The sequence below is a fragment of the Silene latifolia genome, unplaced genomic scaffold (assembly GCF_048544455.1).
Source record: "Silene latifolia isolate original U9 population unplaced genomic scaffold, ASM4854445v1 scaffold_223, whole genome shotgun sequence".
Taxonomy (NCBI): Eukaryota; Viridiplantae; Streptophyta; class Magnoliopsida; order Caryophyllales; family Caryophyllaceae; genus Silene; species Silene latifolia.
In genome coordinates this window covers 48,407-66,459 of record NW_027413177.1, presented here as the reverse complement: position 1 = coordinate 66,459, position 18,053 = coordinate 48,407, and the positions used below count along the sequence as shown (strand labels likewise).

At 38.9% G+C, this 18,053-nt stretch overlaps 1 pseudogene; it reads left to right on the top strand.

Annotated features, from left to right (window-relative positions):
* Window positions 1-5,838: 5,838 nt before the first annotated feature.
* LOC141638897 (uncharacterized) lies at window positions 5,839-10,293 on the top strand (annotated as a pseudogene).
* The last annotated feature ends 7,760 nt before the right edge of the window (window positions 10,294-18,053 follow it).

Sequence of the window (18,053 nt, the reverse complement as noted above, 5' to 3'; positions counted from 1 at the left end):
CACAAGGACTAAAGAACAAGGACAAATGATTAACACAACGAGTCACAATGACTAATGTACTAGGACAAATGATTCACACAAAGAGTCACAATGACTAATGAACAAGGACAAATGATTCACACAACGAGTTACAATGAGTAATTAAATAGGATAAAAGATTCACACAAAGAGTCACAATAACTAATGAACAAGGACAAATGATTCACACAACGAGTCACAATGGCTAATGAACAAGGACAAATGATTCACACGACGAGTCACAATGACTAATGAACTAGGACAAATTATTCACACAAAGAGTCACAACGACTAATAAACAAGGACAAATGGTTCACATAACAAGTCACAAGGACTAATGAACAAGGACAAATGGTTCACACAACGAGTCACAAGTACTAATGAACAAGGACAAATGATTCACACAACGAGTCACAATGACTAATGAACAAGGACAAATGATTCACACAACGAGTCACAATGAGTAATTAACTAGGATAAAGGATTCACACAAAGAGTCACAATAAATAATGACCAAGGACAAATGGTTCACATACTGAGTCACAAGGACTAATGATTCACACAACGAGTCACAATGAGTAATTAACCAGGATAAAGGATTCACAGAAAGAGTCACAATAAATAATGACTAAGGCCAAATGATTTACACAATGAGTCACAATGAGTAATTAACTAGGACAAGTGATTCACACAAAGAGTCATAATAACTAATGAACAAGGACAAATGGTTCACATAACGAGTCACAAGGACTAATGAACAAGGACAAATGATTCACACAACGAGTCATAATGACTAATGAATAAAGACAAATGGTTCGCACAACGAGTCACAATGACTAATAACCAAGGACAAATGGTTCACATAACGAGTCACAAGGACTAATGAACAAGGACAAATGATTCACACAACGAGTCATAATGACTAATGAATAAAGACAAATGGTTCGCACAACGAGTCATAATGTGTAATTAACTAGGACAAATGATTCACACAAAGAGTCACAATGACTAATGAACAAGGACAAATGATTCACACAACGAGTTACAATGAGTAATTAAATAGGATAAAAGATTCACACAAAGAGTCACAATAACTAATGAACAAGTACAAATGATGCACACAACGAGTCACAATGGCTAATGAACAAGGACAAATGATTCACACGACGAGTCGCAATGACTAATGAACTAGGACAAATGATTCACACAAAGAGTCACAACGACTAATAAACAAGGACAAATGGTTCACATAACAAGTCACAAGGACTAATGAACAAGGACAAATGATTCACACAACGAGTCATAATGACTAATGAATAAAGACAAATGGTTCGCACAACGAGTCATAATGTGTAATTAACTAGGACAAATGATTCACACAAAGAGTCACAATAACTAATGAACAAGGACAAATGATTCACACAACGAGTCACAATGGCTACTGAACAATGACAAATGATTCACACGACGAGTCACAATGACTAATGAATTAGGACAAATGATTCACACAAAGAGTCACAACGACTAATAAACAAGGACAAATGGTTCACGCAACGAGTCACATGGACTAATGAATTAGGACAAATGATTCACACGACGAGTCACACTGACTAATGAACTAGGACAAATGATTCACACAACGAGTCACAATGACTAATAAACAAGGACAAATGGTTCACACGACGAGTCACAATGACTAATGAACAAGGATTAATGATTCACACAACGAGTCACAATGACTAATGAATTAGGACAAATGATTCACATAACGAGTCACAACGACTAATGAACAAGGATTAATGGTTTACACAACGAGTCACAAGGACTAAAGAACAAGGACAAATGATTCACACAACGAGTCACAATGACTAATATACTAGGACAAATGATTCACACAAAGAGTAACAATGACAAATGAACAAGGACAAATGATTCATACAACGAGTCACAATGAGTAATTAAATAGGATAAACGATTCACACAAAGAGTCACAATAACTAATGAACAAGGACAAATGATTCACACAACGTGTCACAATGGCTAATGAAGAAGGACAAATGGTTCACACAACGAGTCACAATGACTAATGAAGAAGGACATATGATTCACAAAACGAGTCACAATGGCTAATGAACAAGGACAAATGATTCACGCAACGAGTCACATGGACTAATGAACTAGGACAAATTATTCACACAAAGAGTCACAACGACTAATAAACAAGGACAAATGGTTCACATAACAAGTCACAAGGACTAATGAACAAGGACAAATGGTTCACACAACGAGTCACAAGTACTAATGAACAAGGACAAATGATTCACACAACGAGTCACAATGACTAATGAACAAGGACAAATGATTCACACAACGAGTCACAATGAGTAATTAACTAGGATAAAGGATACACACAAAGAGTCACAATAAATAATGACCAAGGACAAATGGTTCACATACTGAGTCACAAGGACTAATGATTCACACAACGAGTCACAATGAGTAATTAACTAGGATAAAGGATTCACAGAAAGAGTCACAATAAATAATGACTAAGGCCAAATGATTTACACAATGAGTCACAATGAGTAATTAACTAGGACAAGTGATTCACACAAAGAGTCATAATAACTAATGGACAAGGACAAATGGTTCACATAACGAGTCACAAGGACTAATGAACAAGGACAAATGATTCACACAACGAGTCATAATGACTAATGAATAAAGACAAATGGTTCGCACAACGAGTCACAATGACTAATAACCAAGGACAAATGGTTCACATAACGAGTCACAAGGACTAATGAACAAGGACAAATGATTCACACAACGAGTCATAATGACTAATGAATAAAGACAAATGGTTCGCACAACGAGTCATAATGTGTAATTAACTAGGACAAATGATTCACACAAAGAGTCACAATAACTAATGAACAAGGGCAAATGATTCACAAAACGAGTCACAATGGCTAATGAACAAGGACAAATGATTCACACGACGAGTCACAATGACTAATGAACTAGGACAAATGATTCACACGAAGAGTCACAACGACCAATAAACAAGGACAAATGGTTCACACAACGAGTCACAAGGACTAAAGAAAAAGGACAAATGATTCACACAACGAGTCACAATGACTAATGTACTAGGACAAATGATTCACACAAAGAGTCACAATGACTAATGAACAAGGACAAATGATTCACACAACGAGTTACAATGAGTAATTAAATAGGATAAAAGATTCACACAAAGAGTCACAATAACTAATGAACAAGTACAAATGATTCACACAACGAGTCACAATGGCTAATGAACAAGGACAAATGATTCACACGACGAGTCGCAATGACTAATGAACTAGGACAAATGATTCACACAAAGAGTCACAACGACTAATAAACAAGGACAAATGGTTCACATAAAAAGTCACAAGGACTAATGAACAAGGACAAATGATTCACTCAACGAGTCATAATGACTAATGAATAAAGACAAATGGTTCGCACAACGAGTCATAATGTGTAATTAACTAGGACAAATGATTCACACAAAGAGTCACAATAACTAATGAACACGGACAAATGATTCACACAACGAGTCACAATGGCTACTGAACAATGACAAATGATTCACACGACGAGTCACAATGACTAATGAATTAGGACAAATGATTCACACAAAGAGTCACAACGACTAATAAACAAGGACAAATGGTTCACGCAACGAGTCACATGGACTAATGAATTAGGACAAATGATTCACACGACGAGTCACACTGACTAATGAACTAGGACAAATGATTCACACAACGAGTCACAATGACTAATAAACAAGGACAAATGGTTCACACGACGAGTCACAATGACTAATGAACAAGGATTAATGATTCACACAACGAGTCACAATGACTAATGAATTAGGACAAATGATTCACATAACGAGTCACAACGACTAATGAACAAGGATTAATGGTTCACACAACGAGTCACAAGGACTAAAGAACAAGGACAAATGATTCACACAACGAGTCACAATGACTAATATACTAGGACAAATGATTCACACAAAGAGTAACAATGACAAATGAACAAGGACAAATGATTCATACAACGAGTCACAATGAGTAATTAAATAGGATAAACGATTCACACAAAGAGTCACAATAACTAATGAACAAGGACAAATGATTCACACAACGTGTCACAATGGCTAATGAAGAAGGACAAATGGTTCACACAACGAGTCACAATGACTAATGAAGAAGGACATATGATTCACACAACGAGTCACAATGGCTAATGAACAAGGACAAATGGTTCACGCAACGAGTCACATGGACTAATGAACAAGGACAAATGATTCACACGACGAGTCACAATGACTAATGAACTAGGACAAATGATTCACACAAAGAGTCACAATGACTAATAAACAAGGACAAATGGTTCACATAACGAGTCACAAGGACTAATGAACAAGGACAAATGATTCACACAACGAGTCACAATGAGTAATTAAATAGGATAAAGGATTCACACAAAGAGTCACAATAACTAATGAACAAGGACAAATGATTCACACAACGTGTCACAATGGCTAATGAACAAGGACAAATGATTCACACGACGAGTCACAATGACTAATGAACTAGGACAAATGATTCACACGAAGAGTCACAACGACCAATAAACAAGGACAAATGGTTCACACAACGAGTCACAAGGAATAAAGAACAAGGACAAATGATTCACACAACGAGTCACAATGACTAATGTACTAGGACAAATGATTCACACAAAGAGTCACAATGACTAATGAACAAGGACAAATGATTCACACAACGAGTCACAATGTGACGCGGATATGGACCCCATGGAGGAAGTTGTGCTCGACATAGAGCACCAATCAAAACCAGGCCCAAATAACACATTTTTTATGCATGAAAATTGGATGGGTTTACGTAAAAGAGAGGTATTATGCGCGGTTGAAGCTCGAGATCCGCATACCCCTTGATGCCGTGTGGGAACAAAAGAAAATCAAATGGGAACAAAGGGAGAGAGGGACGAATGTGGCGGCACCAAGGGAGAAGAATCCTAGTTTTTATTTTTGCATTTTTCAACATCATTTGAATAAAATTTGACAAAAAGTCTAGGTAGTAAGTTCTATGCATCTAATCATCCTAGAACTTACAACTAGCATTTAATGTTTTGCTTGGAGGCCAAGGACTTCTTCCTATAAAAGGACCTAGCCTCCCTCATTTGTAATCATCAAAGTTGAAGTAAAAACATTTTAGAGAGAGAAACTTGGTGGTTTCAATCTTCCTCCAAAGAGTCGAGGCTTTCGAATCTTGCCTTAAACTAAGGACGTGCTCCGCAGTTTGAGATTGAGTTGCTTGACGCGTTTCGAGTAATTCCCCATTGTTATCACTATAGGTCTAGTGATACCAAATATCCCATTGTTTTCGATCTCTTCTCAAGGAATCGAAACAAATATCCTTTATCTTTTGCACAACAAAAACTCAAAAACAAAACAATTAAGTCTTCCGCTACGTATACGCATCAAATGGTATCAGAGCTTCGGCTCTTGATCACCCCAAAAAAATCAAGACGGTCCTAAGGAGGTCCCAATCCGTTGATAGTTGAATATCCAACGCGCTTGGTGTTCAAAGATTAAACTCGGCAAGGAAGTTGAGGTTTAATCGATTGGATCTTGAAGGCACGAATTGAACACAAAAAAAAAAAAAAAAAAAAAAAAAAAAAAAAAAAAAAAACGAAAATCACTGTTCACGGTACTGTTCACTGACAAAAAAAAAAAAAAAAAAACTTCCTTCTTTTCGAAAACACAAAACCCCAATCACCAAACATGAACTTCGACGATCCAAACTTTCTCAAGGATCTTCAAAAGGCCTTAAAGAATTTACAAGAACACGATCCCAAATGGCATCCTAGACGTGAACGAGTCATTGACGAGTTCAAAATGAGTGAACTACCCGAGTTCACAGGAGGCACGGATCCCGAGACTTATCTTGAATGGGAAAGACAAATAGACCGGATGTTTGATTTTAAGGGTCTCGATGATGAACAGTGCTGCAAGTACGCTATTTTGAAGTTAAGAAATGGGGCTTCATTTTGGTATGAAAGCCTTAAGACCAGGAGGGCTCGAGCCGGAAAAGCAAAGATAACATCATGGCACGTGCTTAAACTAAAATTACGGAAGAGATATGTCCCCGCAACGCATAGGCTCACGACCTATCGTAAGATCACCGATCTTGCCCAAGGAAGGCTGAGTGTCCTAGAGTACATCAACGAATTTGAGAATCTGGCCTTAATGGGAGACTTGGTGGAAGATGAGGACATAAGGATGGCACGATTCCTACGAGGTCTAAACCGCAACATCGCCCATGTTGTCGAGTTACAGAATTACTCAGATTTCGATACCTTGTGTAGTATGTGTCTCAAAGTGGAGGCGCAAGGAAAGACGAAGGTGGCAACCACCTATGATGAGAATAGCCGGACTTGGAAAAATGAGAACAACTCAAGGACAAGCACAACGGGGAACACCACCGATCCCAAGATGACTCCTACCCCCAGTGCTGCTAGCAAACCACCCGCCTCAAAGGAGAATAACTCCACGCAGATTCGGTGTTTTAAATGTCAAGGGTTTGGACATTTCAAAAATGCGTGCCCGAGTCAGCGAACCATCACACTAAGAGAGGCCGTGAAATGTCGTGATGAACTGTTCGAAGAAGAGGAAAGAACTAAGGGTATTTTTAATTTAGAAGGAGATGAGGAAGAGGCACCCGCCGGGAACGCCGAAGATTACGTCGCTCCTAGCTATGATTGCAATTTGGTTCTCCGAGCCCTGCAAGCTCAAACATCGCCCCTTGAACCGGAGCAGCGAAGTCAAATATTCCACACCAAATGCCAAGTGAAGGACAAATGGTGTAGCCTAATCATTGACGGAGGCAGTTGCACCAACGTCGCCTCAAAGGAGATGGTGGAGAAATTGAAACTACCCACGACACCTCACCCAAAACCTTACGCCCTGCATTGGCTCGATGACGAGAATAAAGTGAAAATCACTAAGCAAGTAAAGGTAACGCTGACCATGGGATCTTACAACGACGACATCCTATGCGATGTTGTACCAATGGATGCATGTCATGTCCTATTAGGACGACCTTGGCAATATGACCGGGATGTGGTGCATCGCGGTCGAAGCAACGAGTACGAGTTGGTAAGTAAGGGAAAAAGAATTGTCCTTAAACCAATGGCGCCAGGTGAAGTACGTTCTATGAGTGCCAAACGTAGAACGACTACTAGCATGACCATGCTCGCTAGTGAGAAAGAAGTGGACGAGGCCATTGTCAATGGTAAACAGGTTTACCTAATGGTGGTCAATGAAACGCCTAGCAATGAAAGCAAGGATGGACGATTAATCTCGCTCCTGGAAGAATTCAAGGATGTTTTCCCCGAAGAGTTACCCGCTGGGTTACCACCTATTCGTGGGATCGAACACCAAATCGACCTCCTGCCTGGAGCTCCTTTACCAAACAAAGCAGCCTATCGGTGCAACCCGATGGAGACCAAGGAGTTACAACGTCAAATCGAAGAGTTAATGGAACGAGGCTATGTGCGCGAGAGCATGAGCCCATGTGCCGTTCCTACACTACTTGTTCCAAAGAAGGATGGAACGTGGCGAATGTGCATCGATAGCCGAGCCGTGAACAACATCACTATCAAGTATCGGTTTCCAATTCCGAGGCTTGATGATATGCTCGATGAGTTACATGGAGCCGAGATCTTCTCTAAAGTGGATTTGAGGAGTGGTTATCACCAAATTCGGATGAGAGAAGGGGACGAGTGGAAAACTGCGTTTAAAACTAAGCATGGATTATACGAATGGACGGTTATGCCCTTCGGCTTGACAAATGCTCCAAGTACCTTTATGCGGCTCATGAACGAGGTACTCAAGCCTTTCATAGGCATATTCGTAGTCGTTTATTTGGACGATATCTTGATCTACAGTCGGAGCAAGGATGATCACTTCCAACATCTTCGTAAGGTGTTCAACACACTTCGGGAGCAACAACTCTATGGAAAGAAGGAGAAGTGCTCGTTCTTAGTCGAGAGCGTTATATTTCTTGGATACAAGGTTTCTAAAGAAGGGGTTTCCGTCGACCAATCCAAGATTGAGGCAATCAAGTCATGGCCTATTCCCAAGACTGTCACGGAAGTCCGATCCTTTCACGGACTTGCTTCATTCTATCGAAGATTCATTCGGGATTTTAGCACCATCGCTAGCCCCATCACTGAATGTACAAAGAAAGGAACTTTCGTATGGACTCCAGTTGCTCAAAAGTCATTCGAGACGATTATCCAAAAACTTTGTGAGGCACCATTGTTGGCACTCCCAGATTTCACCCGCCCGTTCGAAGTCGAATGTGACGCAAGCGGTGTTGGAATTGGAGCCGTGTTAGTGCAAGGAAAGCGACCCATCGCTTACTTCTCTCGAGAAAACCGAACGGGGCCAGGCTCAATTACTCGACTTACGACAAGGAATTCTATGCGATCGTAAGGGCCCTACAACATTGGAGTCACTATCTCCGACCAAGCCATTTCATCCTGCACTCGGACCACGAATCCTTGAAACATATCAATGGGCAACAAAAGTTGAACTCAAGGCATGCCAAGTGGGTGGAATTTTTGCAATCTTTCCATTTCTCCTCCAAATACAAGACTGGCAAAAGTAACGTGGTGGCCGATGCTCTCTCGCGCCGATACTCATTATTGACGGTGCTCGATATCCGATTACTGGGATTCGAAGCACTAAAGGAATCCTACGAGAACGATCCCGACTTTGGGGAAATCTTCAAGATTTGCGAAAACGGGGCTCATGAAGAATTCCTTACGCAAGACGGTTTTCTTTTCAAAGGAAACAGACTTTGTGTCCCGAAACTCCCGATCCGAGAACTCCTTATTCGAGAAGCCCACGGAGGTGGACTTGGGGGACATTTTGGAGTAAACAAAACTGTGGATATCCTCAAGGAACATTTTTATTGGCCACAGTTGCAAGGAGACGTGCAAGCGATAGTGCGAAAATGCATCACATGTCACATGGCCAAAAGCAAATTCCAACCCGGGGAGTATGTATCATTGCCTATCCCGTGCCGACCTTGGGAAGATATATCCATGGATTTCATCGTGGCATTACCGCGAACACAGAGAGGCAAAGATGCGATCATGGTAGTGGTCGATCGATTCTCAAAGATGGCCCATTTTATCGCCTGTCACAAAACTGATGACGCCAGCAATGTGGCGGACTTGTATTTTCGGGAAGTCTTACGACTCCACGGGATCCCAAGAACAATCGTTTCCGATCGAGATTCCAAATTCCTAAGCTACTTCTGGAAAACGTTATGGAAAAGGGTGGGAACCAAGCTTTTGTTCAGTACTTCTCATCACCCCCAGACGGACGGACAAACAGAGGTCACGAATCGCACTCTGGGAACAATGCTGCGAAGTCTGGTGAGCAAAACTCAGAAAGATTGGGATTTGAAACTCGCGCACGCTGAGTTCGCTTATAACCGCTCCCCAACTTACGCGACAAGGCACTCCCCATTTGAGGTCGTATATGGTATAAACCCGTATTTACCACTAGACCTCATTCCCCTACCCAAGGATGAAATCATACACAAGGATGCGGAAACCAAATTAAAATCAATGATCAAACTACATGATCAAGTCAGGGCAAGAATTGAGAAAATTAATGAAATGTACAAGCGCAAGGCAAACAAAACCCGCCACCCAAGATCCTTCAAATAAGGAGACCTCGTGTGGTTACACTTAAGGAAGGAGCGTTTTCCGAACAAACGCAAGAACAAACTCATGCCGCGAGCAGAAGGTCCCTACAAGGTAATATCAAAGGTAGGCGACAACGCATACAAGATCGAGTTGCCCGGAGAGTATGGGGTACACGCCACTTTCAACGTCGGGGATCTATCTCCTTACATTGACGACGATGGAATCAAGGAATTGAGGGCAATTCCTTTTCAAGAAGGAGGAGATGACGCGGATATGGACCCCATGGAGGAAGTTGTGCTCGACATAGAGCACCAATCAAAACCAGGCCCAAATAACACATTTTTTATGCATGAAAATTGGATGGGTTTACGTAAAAGAGAGGTATTATGCGCGGTTGAAGCTCGAGATCCGCATACCCCTTGATGCCGTGTGGGAACAAAAGAAAATCAAATGGGAACAAAGGGAGAGAGGGACGAATGTGGCGGCACCAAGGGAGAAGAATCCTAGTTTTTATTTTTGCATTTTTCAACATCATTTGAATAAAATTTGACAAAAAGTCTAGGTAGTAAGTTCTATGCATCTAATCATCCTAGAACTTACAACTAGCATTTAATGTTTTGCTTGGAGGCCAAGGACTTCTTCCTATAAAAGGACCTAGCCTCCCTCATTTGTAATCATCAAAGTTGAAGTAAAAACATTTTAGAGAGAGAAACTTGGTGGTTTCAATCTTCCTCCAAAGAGTCGAGGCTTTCGAATCTTGCCTTAAACTAAGGACGTGCTCCATGATTTGAGATTGAGTTGCTTGACGCGTTTCGAGTAATTCCCCATTGTTATCACTATAGGTCTAGTGATACCAAATATCCCATTGTTTTCGATCTCTTCTCAAGGAATCGAAACAAATATCCTTTATCTTTTGCACAACAAAAACTCAAAAACAAAACAATTAAGTCTTCCGCTACGTATACGCATCACAATGAGTAATTAACTAGGATAAAGGATTCACCCAAAGAGTCACAATAACTAATGACCAAGGACAAATGATTTACAAAACGAGTCACAATAACTAATGAACTAGGACAAATGATTCACACAACGAGTCACTAGGACTAATGAAAAAGGACAAATGATTCACAACGAGTCACAATGTGAAATTAACTAGGACAAATGATTCACACAAAGAGTCACAATAACTAATGAACAAGGACAAATGATTCAAACAACGAGTCACAATGGCTAATGAACAAGGACAAATGATTCACACGACGAGTCACAATGGCTAATGAACTAGGACAAATGATTCATACAAAGAGTCACAATTACTAATAAACAAGGACAAATGGTTCACACAACGAGTCACATGGACTAATGAACAAGGACAAATGATTCACACGACGAGTCACAATGACTAATGAACTAGGACAAATGATTCACACAAAGAGTCACAATGACTAATAAAAAAGGACAAATGGTTCACACAACGAGTCACAAGGACTAATGAACAAGGACGAATGATTCACACGACGAGTCACAATGACTAATGAACTAGGACAAATGATTCACACAAAGAGTCACAAGGACTAATAAACAAGGACAAATGGTTCACACAACGTGTCACAGGACTAATGAACAAGGACAAATGATTCACACAACGAGTCACAATGACTAATGAACAAGGACAAATGATTCACACAACGAGTCACAATGAGTAATTAACTAGGATAAAGGATTCACACAAAGAGTCACAATAAATAATGACCAAGGACAAATGGTTCACATAATGAGTCACAAGGACTAATGATTCACACAACGAGTCACAATGAGTAATTAACTAGGATAAAGGATTCACAGAAAGAGTCACAATAAATAATGACTAAGGCCAAATGATTTACAAAATGAGTCACAATGAGTCGGACAAATGATTCACACAAAGAGTCACAATGACTAATGAACAAGGACAAATGATTCACACAACGAGTCACAATGACTAATGTATTAGGACAAATGATTCACACAAAGAGTCACAATGACTAATGAACAAGGACAAATGATTCACACAACGAGTCACAATGAGTAATTAACTAGGATAAAGGATTCACACAAAGAGTCACAATAAATAATGACCAAGGACAAATGATTTACACAATGAGTCACAATGAGTAATTAACTAGGACAAATGATTCACACAAAGAGTCATAATAACTAATGAATAAGGACAAATGGTTCACATAACGAGTCACAAGGACTAATGAACAAGGACAAATGATTCACACAACGAGTCATAATGACTAATGAATAAAGACAAATGGTTCGCACAACGAGTCACAATGACTAATAACCAAGGACAAATGGTTCACATAACGAGTCACAAGGACTAATGAACAAGGACAAATGATTCACACAACGAGTCATAATGACTAATGAATAAAGACAAATGGTTCGCACAACGAGTCATAATGTGTAATTTACTAGGACAAATGATTCACACAAAGAGTCACAATAACTAATGAACAAGGGCAAATGATTCACACAACGAGTCACAATGGCTAATGAACAAGGACAAATGATTCACACGACGAATCACAATGACTAATGAACTAGGACAAATGATTCACACGAAGAGTCACAACGACCAATAAACAAGGACAAATGGTTCACACAACGAGTCACAAGGACTAAAGAACAAGGACAAATGATTCACACAACGAGTCACAATGACTAATGTACTCGGACAAATGATTCACACAAAGAGTCACAATGACTAATGAACAAGGACAAATGATTCACACAACGAGTTACAATGAGTAATTAAATAGGATAAAAGATTCAGACAAAGAGCCACAATAACTAATGAACAAGGACAAATCATTCACACAACGAGTCACAATGGCTAATGAACAAGGACAAATGATTCACACGACGAGTCACAATGACTAATGAACTAGGACAAATGATTCACACAAAGAGTCACAACGACTAATAAACAAGGACAAATGGTTCACATAACAAGTCACAAGGACTAATGAACAAGGACAAATGATTCACACAACGAGTCATAATGACTAATGAATAAAGACAAATGGTTCGCACAACGAGTCATAATGTGTAATTAACTAGGACAAATGATTCACACAAAGAGTCACAATAACTAATGAACAAGGACAAATGATTAACACAACGAGTCACAATGGCTAATGAACAAGGACAAATGATTCACACAACGAGTCACAATGACTAATATACTAGGACAAATGATTCACACAAAGAGTAACAATGACAAATGAAAAAGGACAAATGATTCACACAACGAGTCACAATGAGTAATTAAATAGGATAAAGGATTCACACAAAGAGTCACAATAACTAATGAACAAGGACAAATGATTCACACAACGTGTCACAATGGCTAATGAACAAGGACAAATGATTCACACGACGAGTCTCAATAACTAATGAACTAGGACAAATGATTCACACAAAGAGTCACAACGATTAATAAACAAGGACAAATGGTTCACACAACGAGTCACAATGGCTAATGAACAAGGACAAATGATTCACACGACGAGTCACAATGACTAATGAATTAGGACAAATGATTCACACAAAGAGTCACAACGACTAATAAACAAGGACAAATGGTTCACGCAACGAGTCACATGGACTAATGAACAAGGACAAATGATTCACACGACGAGTCACAATGACTAATGAACTAGGACAAATGATTCACACAAAGAGTCACAATGACTAATAAACAAGGACAAATGGTTCACATAACGAGTCACAAGGACTAATGAACAAGGACAAATGATTCACACAACGAGTCATAATGACTAATGAACTAGGACAAATGATTCACACGAAGAGTCACAACGACCAATAAACAAGGCAAAAGGTTCACACAACGAGTCACAAGGACTAAAGAACAAGGACAAATGATTCACACAACGAGTCACAATGACTAATGTACTAGGACAAATGATTCACACAAAGAGTCACAATGACTAATGAACAATGACAAATGATTCACACGACGAGTCACAATGGCTAATGAACTAGGACAAATGATTCACACAGAGAGTCATAATGACTAATAAACAAGGACAAATGGTTCACATAAAGAGTCACAAGGACTAATGAACAAGGACAAATGATTCACACAACGAGTCACAATGACTAATGAACTAGGACAAATTATTCACACAATGAGTCACAACGACTAATAAACAAGGACAAATGGTTCACACAACGAGTCACAAGGACTAATAAACAAGGACAAATGATTCACACAACGAGTCACAATGACTAATGTACTAGGACAAATGATTCACACAACGAGTCATAATGACTAATGAATAAAGACAAATGGTTCGCACAACGAGTCATAATTTGTAATTAACTAGGACAAATGATTCACACAAAGAGTCACAATAACTAATGAACAAGGGCAAATGATTCACACAACGAGTCACACTAATGAATGAACGAGGACAAATGATTCACACGACGAGTCACAATGACTAATGAACTAGGACAAATGATTCACACGAAGAGTCACAACGACCAATAAACAAGGACAAATGGTTCACACAACGAGTCACAAGGACTAAAGAACAAGGCCAAATGATTCACACAACGAGTCACAATGACTAATGTACTAGGACAAATGATTCACACAAAAAGTCACAATGACTAATGAACAAGGACAAATGATTCACACAACGAGTCACAATGAGTAATTAAATAGGATAAAAGATTCACACAAAGAGTCACAATAACTAATGAACAAGGACAAATGATTCACACAACGAGTCACAATGGCTAATGAACAAGGACAAATGATTCACACGATGAGTCACAATGACTAATGAACTAGGATAAATGATTCACACAAAGAGTCACAACGACTAATAAACAAGGACAAATGGTTCACATAACAAGTCAGAAGGACTAATGAACAAGGACAAATGATTCACACAACAAGTCACAATGGCTAATGAACAAGGACAAATGATTCACACGACGAGTCACAATGACTAATGAATTAGGACAAATGATTCACACAAAGAGTCACAACGACTAATAAACAAGGACAAATGGTTCACGCAACGAGTCACATGGACTAATGAACAAGGACAAATGATTCACACGACGAGTCATAATGACTAATGAACTAGGACAAATGATTCACACAAAGAGTCACAATGACTAATAAACAAGGACAAATGGTTCACATAACGAGTCACAAGGACTAATGAACAAGGACTAATGATTCACACAACGAGTCATAATGACTAATGAATTAAGACTAATGATTCACACGAAGAGTCACAACGACCAATAAACAAGGATAAATGGTTCACACAACGAGTCACAAGGACTAAAGAACAAGGACAAATGATTCACACAACGAGTCACAATGACTAATATACTAGGACAAATGATTCACACAAAGAGTAACAATGACAAATGAACAAGGACAAATGATTCACACAACGAGTCATAATGAGTAATTAAATAGGATAAAGGATTCACACAAAGAGTCACAATAACTAATGAACAAGGACAAATGATTCACACAACGTGTCACAATGGCTAATGAACAAGGACAAATGATTCACACGACGAGTCTCAATGACTAATGAACTAGGACAAATGATTCACACAACGTGTCACAATGGCTAATGAACAAGGACAAATGATTCACACGACGAGTCTCAATAACTAATGAACTAGGACAAATGATTCACACAAAGAGTCACAAAGACTAATAAACAAGGACAAATGGTTCACACAACGAGTCACAATGACTAATGAAGAAGGACAAATGATTCACACAACGAGTCACAATGGCTAATGAACAAGGAAAAATGATTCACACGACGAGTCACAATGACTAATGAATTAGGACAAATGATTCACACAAAGAGTCACAACGACTAATAAACAAGGACAAATGGTTCACGCAACGAGTCACATGGACTAATGAACAAGGACAAATGATTCACATGACGAGTCACAATGACTAATGAACTAGGACAAATGATTCACACAAAGAGTCACAATGACTAATAAACAAGGACAAATGGTTCACATAACGAGTCACAAGGACTAATGAACAAGGACAAATGATTCACACAACGAGTCATAATGACTAATGAACTAGGACAAATGATTCACACGAAGAGTCACAACGACCAATAAACAAGGCAAAAGGTTCACACAACGAGTCACAAGGACTAAAGAACAAGGACAAATGATTCACACAACGAGTCACAATGACTAATGTACTAGGACAAATGATTCACACAAAGAGTCACAATGACTAATGAACAAGGACAAATGACTCACACAACGAGTCACAATGAGTAATTAACTAGGATAAAGGATTCACACAAAGAGTCACAATAAATAATGACCAAGGACAAATGGTTCACATAATGAGTCACAAGGACTAATGATTCACACAACGAGTCACAATGAGTAATTAACTAGGATAAAGGATTCACAGAAAGAGTCACAATAAATAATGACCAAGGCCAAATGATTTATACAACGAGTCACAATGAGTAGGACAAATGATTCACACAAAGAGTCACAATGACTAATGAACAAGGACAAATGATTCACACAACGAGTCACAATGACTAATGTATTAGGACAAATGATTCACACAAAGAGTCACAATGACTAATGAACAAGGACAAATGATTCACACAACGAGTCACAATGAGTAATTAACTAGGATAAAGGATTCACACAAAGAGTCATAATAAATAATGACCAAGTACAAATGATTTACACAATGAGTCACAATGAGTAATTAACTAGGACAAATGATTCACAGAAAGAGTCATAATAACTAATGAACAAGGACAAATGGTTCACATAACGAGTCACAAGGACTAATGAAATAGGAGAAATGATTCACACAACGAGTCATAATGACTAATGAATAAAGACAAATAGTTCGCACAACGAGTCACAATGACTAATAACTAAGGACAAATGGTTCACATAACGAGTCACAAGGACTAATGAACAAGGACAAATGATTCACACAACGAGTCATAATGACTAATGAATAAAGACAAATGGTTCGCACAACGAGTCATAATTTGTAATTAACTAGGACAAATGATTCACACAAAGAGTCACAATAACTAATGAACAAGGGCAAATGATTCACACAACGAGTCACAATGGCTAATGAACAAGGACAAATGATTCACACGACGAGTCACAATGACTAATGAACTAGGACAAATGATTCACACGAAGAGTCACAACGACCAATAAACAAGGACAAATGGTTCACACAACGAGTCACAAGGACTAAAGAACAAGGACAAATGATTCACACAACGAGTCATAATGACTAATGAATAAAGACAAATGGTTCGCACAACGAATCATAATGTGTAATTAACTAGGACAAATGATTCACACAAAGAGTCACAATAACTAATGAACAAGGACAAATGATTAACACAACGAGTCACAATGGCTAATGAACAAGGACAAATGATTCACACAACGAGTCACAATGACTAATATACTAGGACAAATGATTCACACAAAGAGTAACAATGACAAATGAACAAGGACAAATGATTCACACAACGAGTCACAATGAGTAATTAAATAGGATAAAGGATTCACACAAAGAGTCACAATAACTAATGAACAAGGACAAATGATTCACACAACGTGTCACAATGGCTAATGAACAAGGACAAATGATTCACACGACGAGTCTCAATAACTAATGAACTAGGACAAATGATTCACACAAAGAGTCACAACGATTAATAAACAAGGACAAATGGTTCACACAACGAGTCACAATGACTAATGAAGAAGGACAAATGATTCACACAACGAGTCACAATGGCTAATGAACAAGGACAAATGATTCACACGACGAGTCACAATGACTAATGAATTAGGACAAATGATTCACACAAAGAGTCACAACGACTAATAAACAAGGACAAATGGTTCACGCAACGAGTCACATGGACTAATGAACAAGGACAAATGATTCACACGACGAGTCACAATGACTAATGAACTAGGACAAATGATTCACACAAAGAGTCACAATGACTAATAAACAAGGACAAATGGTTCACATAACGAGTCACAAGGACTAATGAACAAGGACAAATGATTCACACAACGAGTCATAATGACTAATGAACTAGGACAAATGATTCACA